Source organism: Phalacrocorax aristotelis, chromosome 4, assembly GCF_949628215.1.
Source record: "Phalacrocorax aristotelis chromosome 4, bGulAri2.1, whole genome shotgun sequence".
Classification (NCBI taxonomy): Eukaryota; Metazoa; Chordata; class Aves; order Suliformes; family Phalacrocoracidae; genus Phalacrocorax; species Phalacrocorax aristotelis.
In genome coordinates, this window is record NC_134279.1 from 10,734,888 (window position 1) to 10,750,367 (window position 15,480).

Below are 15,480 nucleotides of genomic sequence, written 5' to 3' on the forward strand. Positions count from 1 at the left end.
GACATGGGAGAACTGGAGATGCTGTTCACCACTGTAGGGAGGAAATTCATGCTGACAAAATCCATGCTGACAAATTTCAATTAGATTGAAGCTGGCCAGTACTGTGAGGGACAATAAAAAGGGCCTTTTTAAACTATATTAATGGCAAACGGCATGCCAGAAATAATGCTGGTCTGTTACTTGATGAGCATGGTCACCTCACAAACAGACATGGGCAAAGCAGAGATTATTAATGCTTTCTTTGCCTCAGTCTTCAACACCGATCGTGGGCTGTGGGGGTCCCAAAGCCCTGGGCTAGAGAACCATGACACTGGGAATGATAAACTTCCAGTCAACCCAAACTTGTGTGGGACTTGCTGCTCCTGCTGGATCCCTGTAAGTCGATGGGGCCTGATGGAATTCATCTGAGGGTACTTAAATGTTGGCAGATGTCATAATGAGACCTCTCTCAATGATTTTTCAATGGTATTGGGAATCTGGAAAGGTCCCATTTATTGGAAGCTGGCAGACATTGTCCCAGTCTTCTAGAAGGGCAGCAGGGATGACTCTGGTAACTACAGGCCTGTCAGTCTCACTTCTGTGCCTGGCAAAATTATGGAGAAGATTATTCTGGGAGTTACTGAAAAACACCTGGAAGACAATGCAGTCATTGGTCCCAGCCAGTGCAGGTTCACGAGGGGAAAGTGCTGCTTAACAAACATGATTTCTTTCTGTGATAAGGTTACCCACCTAGCTGACTAAGGGAAGCCAGTCAATGTAATCTTTTTGGATTTCAGTAAAGCTTTTGATACTGTCTCTCACAGTAACCTCCTGGACAAAATGTCCAGCACACAGCTGGATAAACAGGTAATGCAATGAGTGAGCAATTGGCTGATGGGTCGGGCTCAAAGAGTACATGAGGTTACATGGGGCTGGTGGGCAGTCCCTCGCGGGGCTCTGCAGGGATCCGTCTTAGGGCCAGTACTCTTCAATGTCTTCATAAATGACTTGGATGCAGGACTGGAAGGAATGCTAATTAGGTTTGCTGATGACACAAAATTGGGAGGAGCTGTTGGCACTCTTGATGGCAGAGAGGACCTGCAGAGAGACCTAGACAAATTAGAGAGCCGGGCAATCACCAACCGTATGACATTTAACAGGGGCAGTTGCCAGATTTTGCACCTGGGGCAGGGCAACCCTGGCTGTACACACAGACTGGGGAACGAGCCAGCAGTGTGCCCTGGCAGCCAAGAGGGCCAACCGAGTCCTGGGGTGCACCAAGCCCTGCATTGCAGCCGGTCGAGGGAGGTGATGGTCCCGCTCAGCTCTGCGCTGGTGCGGCCTCAGCTTGAGAACTGTGTGCAGCTTTGGGCACCGCAGTACATTCAGGATATAAAGCTACTAGAGAGTGTCCAGAGGAGAGCCACAAAGTTGTTGAAGGGTTTAGAGGGGAAGCCGTATGAGGAGCGGCTAAAGTCACTTGGTTTGTTCAGCCTGGGGAAGAGGAGGCTGAGGGGAGCCCTTATCGCAGTCTTACAGCTTCCTCACAAGGGGCGGAGGAGGGGCAGGCGCTGATCTCTTCTCTCTGGTGACCAACGACACGACCCGAGGGAATGGCAGGAAGATGTGCTGGGTGAGGTTTAGGTTGGATATTAGGAAAAGGTTCTTTTCCCAGAGGGTGTTGGAGCACTAGAACAGGCTCCCCAGGGAGGCATCATGGCACCAAGCCTGATGATATTCAAGAAGCACTTGGACAATGCCCTCAGAGATATGGTGTGAGTTTGGGGTTGTCCTGTGCAGAGAGAAGAGTTGGACTTGATGATCCTTGTGGGTCCCTTCCAACTCAGGACATTCTATGATTCTGATTCTATGAAAAAATATACAACAATCTGAGGTGCAGATTGTTAATTGGTTTGTCCATTCTAAAGGGTAGAAAGACTTTAGTATGTTAATATAAAATTTGAAAAGAGCTTTTCAAAAAGTATTTCTAACCACCTTTTGTAAAAGCCTTATTGAATACATATGTAGGCATCATAGAGTTCACACAAATCCTGCTATTTATCAGTCCATTTGGATGACCTTGAGATACTATCATCCTGACTCCAATCAGCTATATCCTTGGGAGAGTGGGGGGGAAGAGCTGGAGGGGATGCAGTGGAAAATGCATAAGTAAGAAGAAAAAAAAAAAAGAAAAATGTTCTTTTCTGGAGAGCTTGAGTTATAAGATTAGATTATAGCTAGCAGAATCAAGGGCACATAGGCATGGCACATGATGATTATGATTTATGGGAGCATTAAAAAGGAAGAAAATCAATATATATTCTAAAAGTTCTGTTTTGCTCAGATTAATCTAAACCCACTCCTTGGTTTTGTGATGACAGAGGAAGGCTGTGTTGATAAGAACTTTTCCTTTTTTCCCCAACAATAGTTTCAATAACTGTTATTGTACAAATCCAACTTTAGAAAATGAACGTTTTGTAGCCTTTCATTTGAAAAAATAAAAGCCAGTAGTACAATTTGCAATAAATTTAAGGTCAAATGTGACATTAGATAGGAATCTGCTACTAATAAACAAAGTGATAATGCAGTCCATGAAGATACTATTACCAGGATACAAACCCAAAATATAAATCTCTTCATAAAAATTATTCTCCCCTTCAGCTCTTTCTGCCAGTTATTTTCTCTGTTGTGATGCCTGTAGCAAAGTGGTATCCTCAGCTGAAGATCTATGCTGGCTTTACTGTTATAATTTAGTGCATCATAAATCTAATCAGATGTTTGTAGCCAGTTAAAAAATGTATCATACTTTTTTGTCTAATGACTGCTATATGTTGATGTGATACAGTTTTCTTATGTGGTTCTCTGAAAATATTTCTTAGAAAACTTTGCTATTTTTTAGTATATATACAACTATTTTTTCTTATAATATTAAATCTAATATTTCTAGGTATTGTAGAAAACAGGAAAAAATGCAGTGATAAGATAAATGCAGCCACATAGCCAAATGCCTGCCTCCTTCTCCCTGTCCTATAGATGCCGTACAAAGCAGCAGTCAATATTCAGGACTCGCACAGGTGAACACACAATTAGGACTCTTCCGTTACATAAATACTGTAACGCTTTTTGACTAGCAGTGGTAAACACAGTGTATACTTTTTCTTAAGTGTCCATGTAGTCCTCGCTGGTACTTCGATATTTTAAAAGACTGCCTTTCAGGTGTTGGATTTGTTTTTTCTTTTAGATGGCCCCTTTTAAAAACAAAACAAACAAAAAACCTCTTAAGCAGCAGTGTCTTTAAAATAGACAGATAAATGGTTATTTCAGTGAAGTAGTTTTGTTCCTGGAGGACTAACTTCTAGATAATTAGAGTTTACAAAGAACCTCTATCAGAGTGTCTACTGTAAAGCAGACACCAGTTAATGGGAACATCTGAAGGAGAAACAAATGATGGGAAAAGTTAGACACCCCTCACCCCATCTCATCCCCGCCCCGTGCCCCACCCACCCCCCCCACCCCACCCCCCCAAAAAAAAAAACAAACAAAAAAACCAACCCCAAAACAGAAAGAAAGAAAGAAAGAAAGAAAGAAAGAAAGAAAGAAAGAAAGAAAGAAAGAAAGAAAGAAAGAAAGAAAGAAAAGAAAGAAAGAAAGAAAGAAAAAACCACAAACCCTTATAGTATAAATGTTCTACCCATGTGGAAAAATGTTCTTTTCCATACTTCAGTATTTATTACAAATTTTAACTTTTGTACATTGTCTCTTAAACCATCTTCAGAATTAAGTCCAACTCCTCAGAATGGCTCTGGGTATAACTACAGACCACAGAGCTGTAATTACTGCAGTGCAGAACATTAACAATAATAGGAACTATAAAATACCCTTACTAACTTCTCTTTGCCACTGAAAATAACATTTCTGTATGTATTTATTAGTAGTATGTAAAATGCAAACATTTAAAGATTTCCATGTAAAGATACCTATAAATGGGACTAAGACTTGTCTTAGAAGAGTAGTAATGAAGGTACATAATTAATAAAATTCTATCTGCTAAGATACTGGGAAACTGTCATTGGAAGTAAGTGCTTTGTAAGTATCAATTAGTGAAGCTTCACAGTACTTCTGTAGAGTAGAGAAGTGGTAGTCTAGTTCTTCATTTCAGCTCCTTTGTTAATATAAGGTATGTCTGATGGAGCCAATGACAATATATGGAACAGAAATAAGAGGTCTGTGCTGCCAGTCCAGTCTTAGAGCAACACATTGTTTAGATAGCGAGAATTTGATTTTGTTTATAAAAGTTATTTAGATTGTAATTCTTTAAATCTCACTTCTCTTTTAATACAATTATTTCTTAAGAGCTCATGTATACCTTTACAGTTAAACTAAACTTCATGGGTAAGTTAGGTTAAGGTAGAAAAGTGTTATGTTAAACAATAATATGGTTAAGTTGAGAAGAAAGGACAGTTTATGGTGTAATGCCTCTCCAGAAGAACACTGTAGCTATTAAAAGATGCCTGGAAGCAGAAGCGTAGAAGACTCTCATATTTCACAGTCAATGTGTAGCTGAATTCACGGCGTGCTAGAATCCACAGAAAACAGGCAAAGGGTAGAGGCTAAACACAAGCAGGTACCTTTCTTTATGTTCTTTCACAATAGAAATAATATAGCTACTCTGTAAGAAAGCATGGAAGATAAGTTGTGACCTTAGTGAATAACCAGTATTTGGAGTCTTGTACAACTCATGAACAGCTGGATGAGTGCTTTCTTGTTTTCATCGCAGGCAATTCCAATAAATTGTGCTAGCATGAGTTTCTACCGGACACGTTCCTGCTCAAAAAAATATTAGTGTATTTATCCTCAAAACACAGAGAAATATTGTTCCTATAAGAAGTAGCTAACTATGAAGAGAGGGAAATATTTTCAACACTAACTAAGCAGGCTCTTTTCTGAAGCAGTCTCTTTTCAGTGTTCAGTCCTGTTGATGGCAGTACTTCTGTCATGCACAGAAGCAGAATCCTAGAAACAGATAAGGTGTAAGGGACAGTGCTTTATTCTAAGGGATGCTTCAGGGAGTCCGTGTTTCCCTCAGTTAATAATTGCTTTTTTAAAAAAAAATATAATTCCTGTTCTAAAGTGCACAGTTTATTTGTCATAAGTATCTGTTTATTTTTAAATCATACTTAAAAATTTTAATATGCTTCCTTTTTTTTTTTCAGTTTTTTTTTGAAATCAACATAAGTAATTCTTTTGAATGAACAACAGAGAATAATTTTGGGTCAAAGCCCAGTCTTAATAAATGTAATAGCAAAATCTTATAAATCATCCAAGGATAATTATTCAACAACTGTGTGGGGATATTTGGGGCAGACTGGTCATAATTAATCGTACAAACTTTGAGAAACTGAGGCAGTAGGATTAGAAGGCAGAACACTAAGTTACTTTGCACTGGGAAGCATGGACACTTATCGACTTTCCTGGTTTTCATGTTTTTTTTACAGGTGTCTTATTTTGTTTAGCTTTTTGTCAAGTTTAAAATCTTTGTTAAAGATTCCAGTATCCTGAGGAATGACCCTTTTTATTTTGAGTGGCAGAATCAACATGGTTTTGTCTGCTGAAATTAATAACTGATGTCAGGTATTTGAAAGCTAATGTATAAGAGTGAATAATAACTACTTCTGTATTATCTGCTTATTTGTTGTTCTTTTTGGTAGAAGTTATGTATCTGACCAACTAATTCACCATTAATTCGTTCATGTAAGTTTTTGTTTAATGCTTAATATGTTTGCAAGTTTTGATGCATATAAGGTTTAATTTTAATACTAAGTCTAAATGAAACTCTTAGACTGTGGACGAAATAGAAGTTATTTTCAGTCACTGTAGGTGTATTTGCATCTCCTCAAATTTGTCATTCTTAAAGGACATAATCACCATGAGAGAGAATTAGAGCTATTTTCAACTGTAGCATAGAGAAAAGCCCATCCTATGGGGACCTGCTTCAACATTTCCATGTTTTTGAGACTGACAAATTGAAAATTCTCTTGCAATTTTTGAATTCTTTTGTCAGATAAGGGGAAATAATTGAAATAGTCTGTTATGCAACCTTCAAGATCAAATATTGACCTACTCAGAGTATATGTTTTTTTATCTCACACTATAGGATGAACTCGGTGATAATATTAAAGGAAATATCCATCCTGATTTTCTCTTAATTTATTGGCAGAGTACTGCTTCTCCCTCTGAATCTTACTGTCATCAGCTGGAAATAACTAGATATTTTCAAGTTTTACACCATTCAGTTCACATTTTACATAATTCAGATCAATTGCTACATGTTTAGTAACATGGATTTTATATTGTCAATAATCCTGAATCAATTTGATTGATAAATTGAAAACAATCCACTAAACGAGCTCTGAAATAACAATAAACTATTCAAAATACCTGGATGTTGCCACTTGTTAAAGAATATGTGACCTGATAAAATAACGACCAATACCAGTCCTGCTATAATACTGCTAAACTGTGAATTTCTGAAAATACAGCAGTGTCAGTTATAACTGTAGATATTCCTTTCCTGCTGTTCTCCAAGCACAGTTGAAGATGCAGAAGAATTGAGAACTTAACACAGAGGATGTGTTGCTGAAATACTAATTGCTGGGTGAAAAATCTTGGGAACCAGAGTGAGAAGCAGACTTTACGTTTCTAGGTCTTCCAGGCCTCTCATTTCTAAGAGTTTACTTGGAATATGAGTGAAAGTAAAAAAGTTTACTATAAAGTGTAATGCTGTTGAGCTTGATCTGTTTGTTCGTTTGGGCTTTTTTTCCTATCTTGAAATTAATATTGCTAAAGACAGCAAATAATACAATGCAGAATTCAGAACTGCTTCAATGACCGTGACACATTTATCCATGTACATTGATAGGTACCTTTCAAGATAAACAATGGAAAATGTGGGTAAAAATTTGCTTTAGAAACAAGCTACCAACTCCAGTGAACATAAGACTTTAGTAAACCTGTAGCTTTGTAGACTATGAAAATCATGACTCTTCTAAGGTTTATATTAGTCCTGTGTTTTGTTTGCTCTTTGTGGATGATACTGTGTTTTATTTGTTCTCTCTTTTCAATTGTCTCTACTGTACATTGAGATAGCCTGAAAGAAAACATTTTATTCTTGTGTAATTAATTTTTCAGGACCAGTTTGCATAAATTGTGTGCTAAATATTTCATTTGCTGCAGTAATAAGAGCAGACAATGACATAATAAAAACCCTCTTGCAGAAGTTATGTTTCTTGAATATCAGAGAAGTTGACCTACATTTTGAATGCCTGTAATGCTTGTGAAAGCTGCTGGATTAATATGCTTGGGTACCACTACAGCTTTCTGGTAACGAACGACAATGGTTAATCAGGAGAAGCAGAGGGGGCCTTCCAGTTTCAGTGCGACCTTCTTTAATTATGTTTTAGGGTAAGAGAGTCCATGTGCAAGATCAATCTTTTGTCTGATCTGTTTGTATCAGTTATGAGAATGCTTTTGATTACTAAGGCATCAGCTTAATTCAGATAGGATAGATACTGTGTTCTCATTTCAAAGGCATTTGCGGTAGAGGGAAGGAAGAAGCATTGGCTCATTCTGTCTTTCACTGAACACAGTCTCTGTTACTGAGTTTTGGCCCCCAACAAGTTGGACAGAGAATTGAACTAGTGACAGAAATTCCTTCATTCTATGTTTTGTTAGCAATGTCTTCACTGAATTATGTATTTGTAAGTGGTGAGCATTTTGATATAAATGTTAGAGGAAAGGAATGAAGATTACTACTTGAATAAAATAAAAGTTTCTGGATACTTAAAACTAATATATTAGTTCTAGCCAAAGTAATACTCTTCCCCTCACGTGTAAAAAAAAACAAAAACACCACAACGAAAAAAAACCCAAAACAAAAAAACGACCAAAAAAAGACCCCAGAACCAGTGAAGAGTAGCAAGAATGTTGACAGTATTTTATGAAAAGAGTTGTTATTTTCTTACCACTTTAATGTACATTGCTGTGTCAGCTTCTGGATTGCAGGTAGACGCAGAACAAAGGAGATAAAGAATGGAACAAAAAACAAAGAAAATGAATCATGGTGTCTTTCTTCACTGAAGCTAAGGTAGGATGCCAACAATGATGACTTTGCATACTGTACTTCATCGATGACATATCAGTATTGCTGATGTGGCAGGAACTAGATGTAATGACCATGCTGAAGTTGGCTCTGATTTTTTTGTTCCTGCTGTGTATTTACATAACTTTCCATATGCAGATGGAGCAAGAGAGATGTGGAGGCCTGAGTCGCTGATGTATTCCCACTAGTCAGCTTGCACTGTTTTATTGAGAAGTGTTATGTTATTGGGGAAGATGTCCTTGAGGAGAAAAGTTGCATTGTTCCTTGTAAGTTAGCACAGAAGTTAAAAATCATATTACATTTTCCAGATAAGCTAATGATATTGTCAGGATTCTGGCCAACATTAACTTTACAAATAAAGCAAGTAGTGACAGACTCTGTATGAGCCATTGCAGAGGATGGTGTATTATAACAGTTGCTTTTATGACCCTTATCATTGTACTGCCAGGTACAAAAGGTATAATATATACATATGCACAGAACAATATTTTATGCTGTCAGCACACACTTATGAAGGTAAACTCAATAAAACCGGTGTTTTCTTATTTGTTTTCTTTCATGACATGTATGGAGCTAAGTAGGGTTCTATGTTTTGCTAGCCTTTTGATATCTTGCCTTAAAAATGCTGTGGACCACGAAGAGAAAGTGCTAGCTCATGCAAAATCTAGTGTGAGCTTTGAAAGCCATAACTGTGGTTAGGCAGGCCAGACACAGGCATTGTATTGTGCTGTGATTCGACACCTATATAATGGCTAATTCCTGCATAGGGCTTAACCCAGTAAGACACCAAACAACTTGTGAAAGATATTAAATGTCTCCAATGCTTAGTAGCTCAGTAAAAGTTTAAGATAATCCTCAATTTCAGTGTTAGCCTCTTAATGCATTGAGAAGAAACAGACATGCTACCTTTAGTAAAAATAACTATGCAGAAAGCTCATGACAATTCAAATAGTCCTCCTGATAAAAAAAGAATAAGCATATTTCTTATAGGCTGTAATTGTTCCAATATTTATTTTCTTTTCTGCTCCCAATGCCTTTTGTCTCCTTCAGAGCTTTCCTGATGGCAAGATACGGAGTGGCAGATGAATCTGGGGAAAAAAATTATTCTAGTTTTTCTTTGCCAATATCTATGAAACTTCCTATTTCTTTCCAAGAGAATTTGGCAGAACTAGTATTCATTTGCAAAGGAAAAATAATTAGGCTGTATAGCTAAGGGGGTTACATAACTTAGCAATGAATCCCTTAAAAAATTTTAATGGACAAAGCACAATGTGATGTAATTTAAAAATGTTATGTAGCTCTGTGAGAAGCCTTCCAGGTTTGTTTTGATGGGCACACAGGACCTACAAATTTAAAATATGCTCACATTAATCTGATTTTATCATGATCAATATATCTGTGAAAACAGGCCAAGCTTCAGGTCCGTTGTTATCTTGTGGGCTCACTGTATGACATCTACAGTGGAACTGAAAGCAGGGCTAAGCTGCTTCCCTGTAGTAATGCCACTCAGCTTTTACGGATACAAGGTCCTCCTTTTAAAGCTGTTACACTTGTATAAGCAAAAGACCAATGCACAACAACAAAAGTTTTAAATAATGTAGGAAATAGAACATACTGTGCTATGTACTATTAGAAGAAAATTGGATGAGGTAGGTTATTCATACTGCAGTCCATCTGCATTGAGATGTGAAGTGAAAAGATCAGTCTTCCCTAGAGTTAGACCTGTCGTGTTTCTTTATCAGAAGTTGAAAGGGTCAGAAAAGGACAAAATAAGACAAAGATACATGCACTGCAAGGTGGCGAAAAGTAGTAGTTGATGCTGTCAGAAAACGTACAGGTAGGTCAATAAAAGAATTGTTTGGTGCACCTTATTAAGCCAACCCAAGGGTTGAAGAAGCAAAGGCATGTGTTAGGTCACTAGCCTGAGTTAAGAAATATTGTCTGTTCTTGGCTTCATCAGCATGAACAAGCATTGCAAGGACGAAATTCTAAGTAACACTGTTATCAGACTTGGACCAGGATGGCAGGTGCAGGTGACCAGCACCCAGTTCTAGCTGGGAAGACTAAGGTACTTCAAGATTTTATTGAAATTGGAGGTTTGATCGATCCCAGGTAGCTGGAACTGCTGGTTGATAACCATTAAGATTAATATACTGTAATAGTGCCCAATAATTATTAATTACATGAAACAAAGTCCCTGAAGCAAGCCTTACCTGACGATGAGAAAAAATCGACAGAGCAGGTTGATGAGGTTTGTTTGGGCTACTTGAGTGCACGGTCAGTTGTATTTTAAATACCGTAAATATGTCAGCATTTCTCCAGAGATGAAATGGAGATCTTTATTACTAATTTGTATTTAATTTAATTTACTATTTTATTTAGTTTACGAAAATTTTTTTTTTTAAGTAAATATATCTGGACTGTGCATATATATTAATTTTTTCAAGATGAAGTCTGGTGGTCTGAATATCAAATGTCAGCTTCTGGGCAGATTGCAAAAGTTATAGTTCGATGCTCATATTAATGTGTAGGTACGCAGGTAGAGTTTTTACATATCTGCACACCCCTTAATGATCAGGTGTTGTTGATGGACAGCTTGAAATTGGCTTTTTTTTCAGTGGCATTTAAGGCAGATCTTTTACAATCACATTAAAACCTTTTGGAATCTTTGGTCCTTTGACATTCATTATATAATATCAAAAAATTGGTCAAATAAGCTTTCTTGTGCAGATTCTAATCTTTTTCTATCTGTACATCTTTTTTCAATGTGTTTCATTACAGATCTGCTTTTCAGAGGTATTTTTATCAAATAATTGGAGTATTTCAATGATCAGCACCAGGTTCATTTAATTTCATTCCTCATGATAATCAGCTTCTTGGCAAATGAGCGATTTCTACCATGTCTGTGTATGTAGATGTTGCTAGTCTTCTGTTTACCTCAGATGATGTTCTCATACTCTCTAGTACTCTTCTCTCTAAAATATATGATCTGCTTGCATATAGTCACCTTTTCTGTAGTTTTAAGAAGTTTCAAATATTTTGCCCAATATCAAATGCGCTGTAGTAGTAGCCACTGTTTACAACAACAAGGCATATATTAGACCGTAGAATATTAGTGATATTTTCAGCTGCATACTACTCAAATGAATCACTGAGGACTTCATGAGACCAAAAATATAGGACTGGATGGCCACTTTCTAATTGTTTCTATTTACTAGAATAATACACTATATAAAGATTGATTTTTTTTTTCCCCCTACTTCTTATGATACCCAAGTTTTCTAAATTTTAAAAACTCCAAAGGATAAATTATTAAAAATAGTGTACTTTGTTAAGAAATCAAACAAAACTACACTTACTGTTGGCTCTTTATTAAACCATGTACCTTGATTATACCTCAGTAATGTTACCATTTCTATCTGGAACAGCTTAAGAATTTTAATTAAACTTTCTTAGTTTCCTAAGATAATACTGAATGTAAAACTAATCCTGCTGATTGACTATTATTACAAGTTGTATTGAAAACTGGAGACTTTTTCCACTTAACATGACAAGCATTAGGCCATTCAGATTTTCTGATTGCTGAATTTTAAAGACAAATTATATTTTGTCTTTTAAATTCCAAAATGCAAAGTAAAGCTTAAAGCAAAACCAACACCTTATATCTGAAGACTTCACCGTGCATGTGTGTGGAAAACTGTTCTCTTCAAGCTGCAAAATTTCAACAATTTCCCTTGGGCCAAATTGAAGCTGAGTGGGACTATATCGTAAATTCTAAACGTGTTTATAGATGTTAACCTGCTAGCAATTTATCTGTGTAACTTTTGTTTTGCTTTAGTCTGAGGAACTCCTTCAATCTATGATAATTAAATTATCATGCATATACACAAGGCTTAATGCAGCATCATGGATTGGGTTTTTTTCTTAATTTCTAGAGCTTGGTAATTTTTCTTAAAATTCATAGTTTAATAAATACTGGTTCTAAAAATATTCTTCTACTACTAAGGGCTTGATAACTCTTTTTGTATGTACAGAAGATCCCTTCCTCACCTGAAGGAGCCTCTTTTCAAACAATACTTAGGCAAAGTTTCCCTGTTTATATTGGTCAGACTTCTATGAATTGTTCTTAGCTTAAAGCAGAAACAAGTTTAGCTGTCTCCTATGGTTTTCTGAAATGCTGTGTGGTATTTTAGCCAACTGATCTTGGTAAGATTCAGTCCATCCAGAGCAATACCAAGATGTTGAATTGTCTCGGTATTATGTAGCTGCCTGGTCTCAAATTTGTTGGCAAAAGTACAGGGTAAAATAGAAAGCTTCCGTGTTGGTCAATATATTTATTTTTACTTTTTTTTTCTGTTATGTTCTATATAGTGAAAAAAATAAAGATGACATCTTTTTAGTGTTATTTTTACTTTGGTGTTGCTTAAAACGTCATTAACCTCCTTCAAGAAGCAAATTTTATGGACTTGTGTTTTTATGTATTTTATGTTACATCATGGTCTCATGATGTAAACAATGATTTCATCTGGGGCCAATGTAAGAGGAAGGCTCAACACAGAATCATGGTGACAGCTGTAATATCTTTTTTGCCAGACTGTGGGACATGACTTGAGAGGCTTTTTTAATATAAGTAATGCATAACAGTAGTTGAATATGCTCTATATTCCTTTTTTTTCTGTATAAATACTGCTGTGCATTAATGAAATGCAGCTTTTTATAACTGAAGTACACCAAGTAATTGCAGTACTTCTACATTTCAAATTTGTGTGCTTATAGTGAGAGCTCAGAACAAACACAAACTCTTCTGTTTCTTATGAAAAGTTTATGACATTTGTATATGGAAAAGAAAAATAGAATGTTTACAAGAGCATGCTACGTAGTATTTTTGAATGCTTTGGATTTCAGCTGCTTCTTTAGGCATTACATAGACTATATTCCCATTTGACCTCGGACTGAAGTGTGAATATACATATGCATTACTGGACATACAGTACATTCTGAATGTTAGAACACCTGCATTTTATAGAATACAAAAATGACTGAAGTATCAGGTATTTTGTTGAATGAGGTTTGAATAATTGTTTCCATATGGCATATGATAAAAAGCTGTTGTAACCATGGGTTGATAAACTTATTGCTTTTATTCCAGATGGCCCAATTTGTGCATCTGCATTAATATTAAAAATTTAAGCGTTTTCTTTGAGAATCCGCTCAACAGTGTCCTGGGAGCCAGGAATGTCTCTTCTGGGCTTTTTTTTGGCAAGTAGGCTTTTCCTACTGCAGTTCTTCTCCTTCTGTCTCAATTCAATTCCATTTATTTATTTATTTATCCCTCTTTTTTAATGTGCTCCCTCACAGTGTTTAAGTTGGGGAACTGTTCGTGAGCAGACACCAGAACAGGAAATTTACATAGAGATTTTGAGTAAAGTTGTATTTTAGATAAGTTTAAGCCGCGTTATTTCTAGCCAAAAGGAAACATAAAGGCTGAGTAAATATTTAAGTGAATTCAGTCTGAGTATATAGAAAACAGATGTAAATTACTAGGACAAATTGCCTTTGTATTAAACTTTTCTTGCACAGAAATCTTTTGAGTAGCTCATTAAAAATACCTTGTGGGTAAATTTTCTGATAAACCAATATCCTTCAGAGAAAAACTAATGTAGTAAGTGCTTGAAAAGTTTCTTTTTTCCTGGTCAAGTAAAAGCTTCATTCTCAGAAGAGGAGCTTGTATCTCTCTGTCTATTTGGATAAACTTTTATATTTACTTAGTATGCTAGGAGAAAAATACTGTTGATTGAGCTTCTATGTATTCTTTAGAACCACCTGAGGATATTGTCTGGCTCTTTCTAAAGCCTATAAACTCTCAGGATCTTTCTCTCTCTCTAACTAGAAATAGTGTGTAAACCAGATCTTGAAATAATGCCCATAATAAAGGGAAAATATCTGGATTTCTTTTTTTTTTTTTTTAGTAAGAGTTGGTGTCATCAGGCTTTTATGACCTTCCTGCTTCATCTCTTTTACAGAAGAAATATTTTAATGTTATTGTTACTCAGGACTTAAACCAGCAAACATATAAAGTCTTCTTCCCCTGCACGTGCTTCTGAATACCCGACCGTTTTGCCCTGCAGACTTTTCTGAAATAAGACTTGTCCCATTTGTGCTTGCAACTTCAATTCATATTAGACACAATTTGAATAACTATATGTAATTATTCTTTTTCATGCCCTGCCTTGAAACAAATTCTTAAATCTTACTCTAAATTATTTGCTAAGAGGCTATGCTACTCATTTTTTTAAGTTAAGCTCATTAACTAACAAGCTTTTCTTTCACCATCTACTAATTTTCCCTGAACTGTTCACATAGATGAGTGGAAGCTAGAAGAGATTGTGGTCAAGTGGGAATTCTCTGACAAAATGTCTCTGCACCAGGAAAGGTAAATTTGTCTCTATAAAACATTTTTGCCATAATAAACACCTCATTTTTGTGGGAGTTTCTTACATTTAGGATGTATTTGTAGATGAGGAGCTTTAACCAACAGAGAAAAGTCTGTACAATTTTGCCCTTATTCACTTAAGGTTTTTTTATCTCTGTTTCTCAACACTTGTTTGTGAAGTCTTGCTGAAGTCTTAACCTATGTGAAATAGCTGGAGAAGCTTGCAACTTCTTTGAGGAAAGCAGCTATAGTTCATGATACTTGCAGGCTCCCTTCCCACAACTAGTAGTCTGTGTCCTGTGAGAAGGACAGAACTCTGTTCTCTGAACTTCTGGATTCTTCCAGTATAGATTCCAGCACAGCCGGTGCAGCCTGTATAACCTTTGCAAGAAGAGTATGGTGTTCTGTGCTTGTGGTTTTACGCTGTTAATTCTATGATGTGACTTGAGAACAGCATTTCTGGGTGTGTGAAGAAAATGATAACCTTTATTGGAGGATTCATGTAAATTATAACCAGTAACAGAAGATCCTGCAGGGAGAAAGGACTTTTTCCTTACCACTGGACCTGTCATAGATGATGAAGAGGCTAAATTCTGTTCACTGTGAGCTAAGTCGTTGTGTCTTCTTACAGAAAAGAAGCTGGCCTAATCTACACCACAGTTACATGTACGCAGATGAAAATGTAAGGTCAAAATGATGCAAAAAGAACAAACTAGAAGGTTCTAGAAAAGCAATGTTGGAAAAAAAGTGACATCATATTTCTAATAGCTCTAAACTACCACAAGCTTAGAGAGAAACAATTACATCTTCCCATTTCAATGGAAAAGTAAATCACACACACACCCACCACTGAAGAAAGCTAGGAAAAGGAAGTTTCTGTTTTGAATGCAATTAATTATTAAATGTTCTA

General features: G+C 36.4%; 1 long non-coding RNA gene across 1 annotated transcript in view; it reads left to right on the plus strand.

Annotated features, from left to right (window-relative positions):
• Positions 1-15,480, plus strand: part of LOC142056066 (uncharacterized) — a 69,360-nt gene that overhangs the window by 36,606 nt on the left and 17,274 nt on the right. The window contains exons 2-3 of the long non-coding RNA XR_012660196.1: positions 8,027-8,122; positions 14,501-14,570. This is a non-coding gene — a long non-coding RNA (uncharacterized LOC142056066). The remainder of the gene's footprint in view (positions 1-8,026; positions 8,123-14,500; positions 14,571-15,480) is intronic.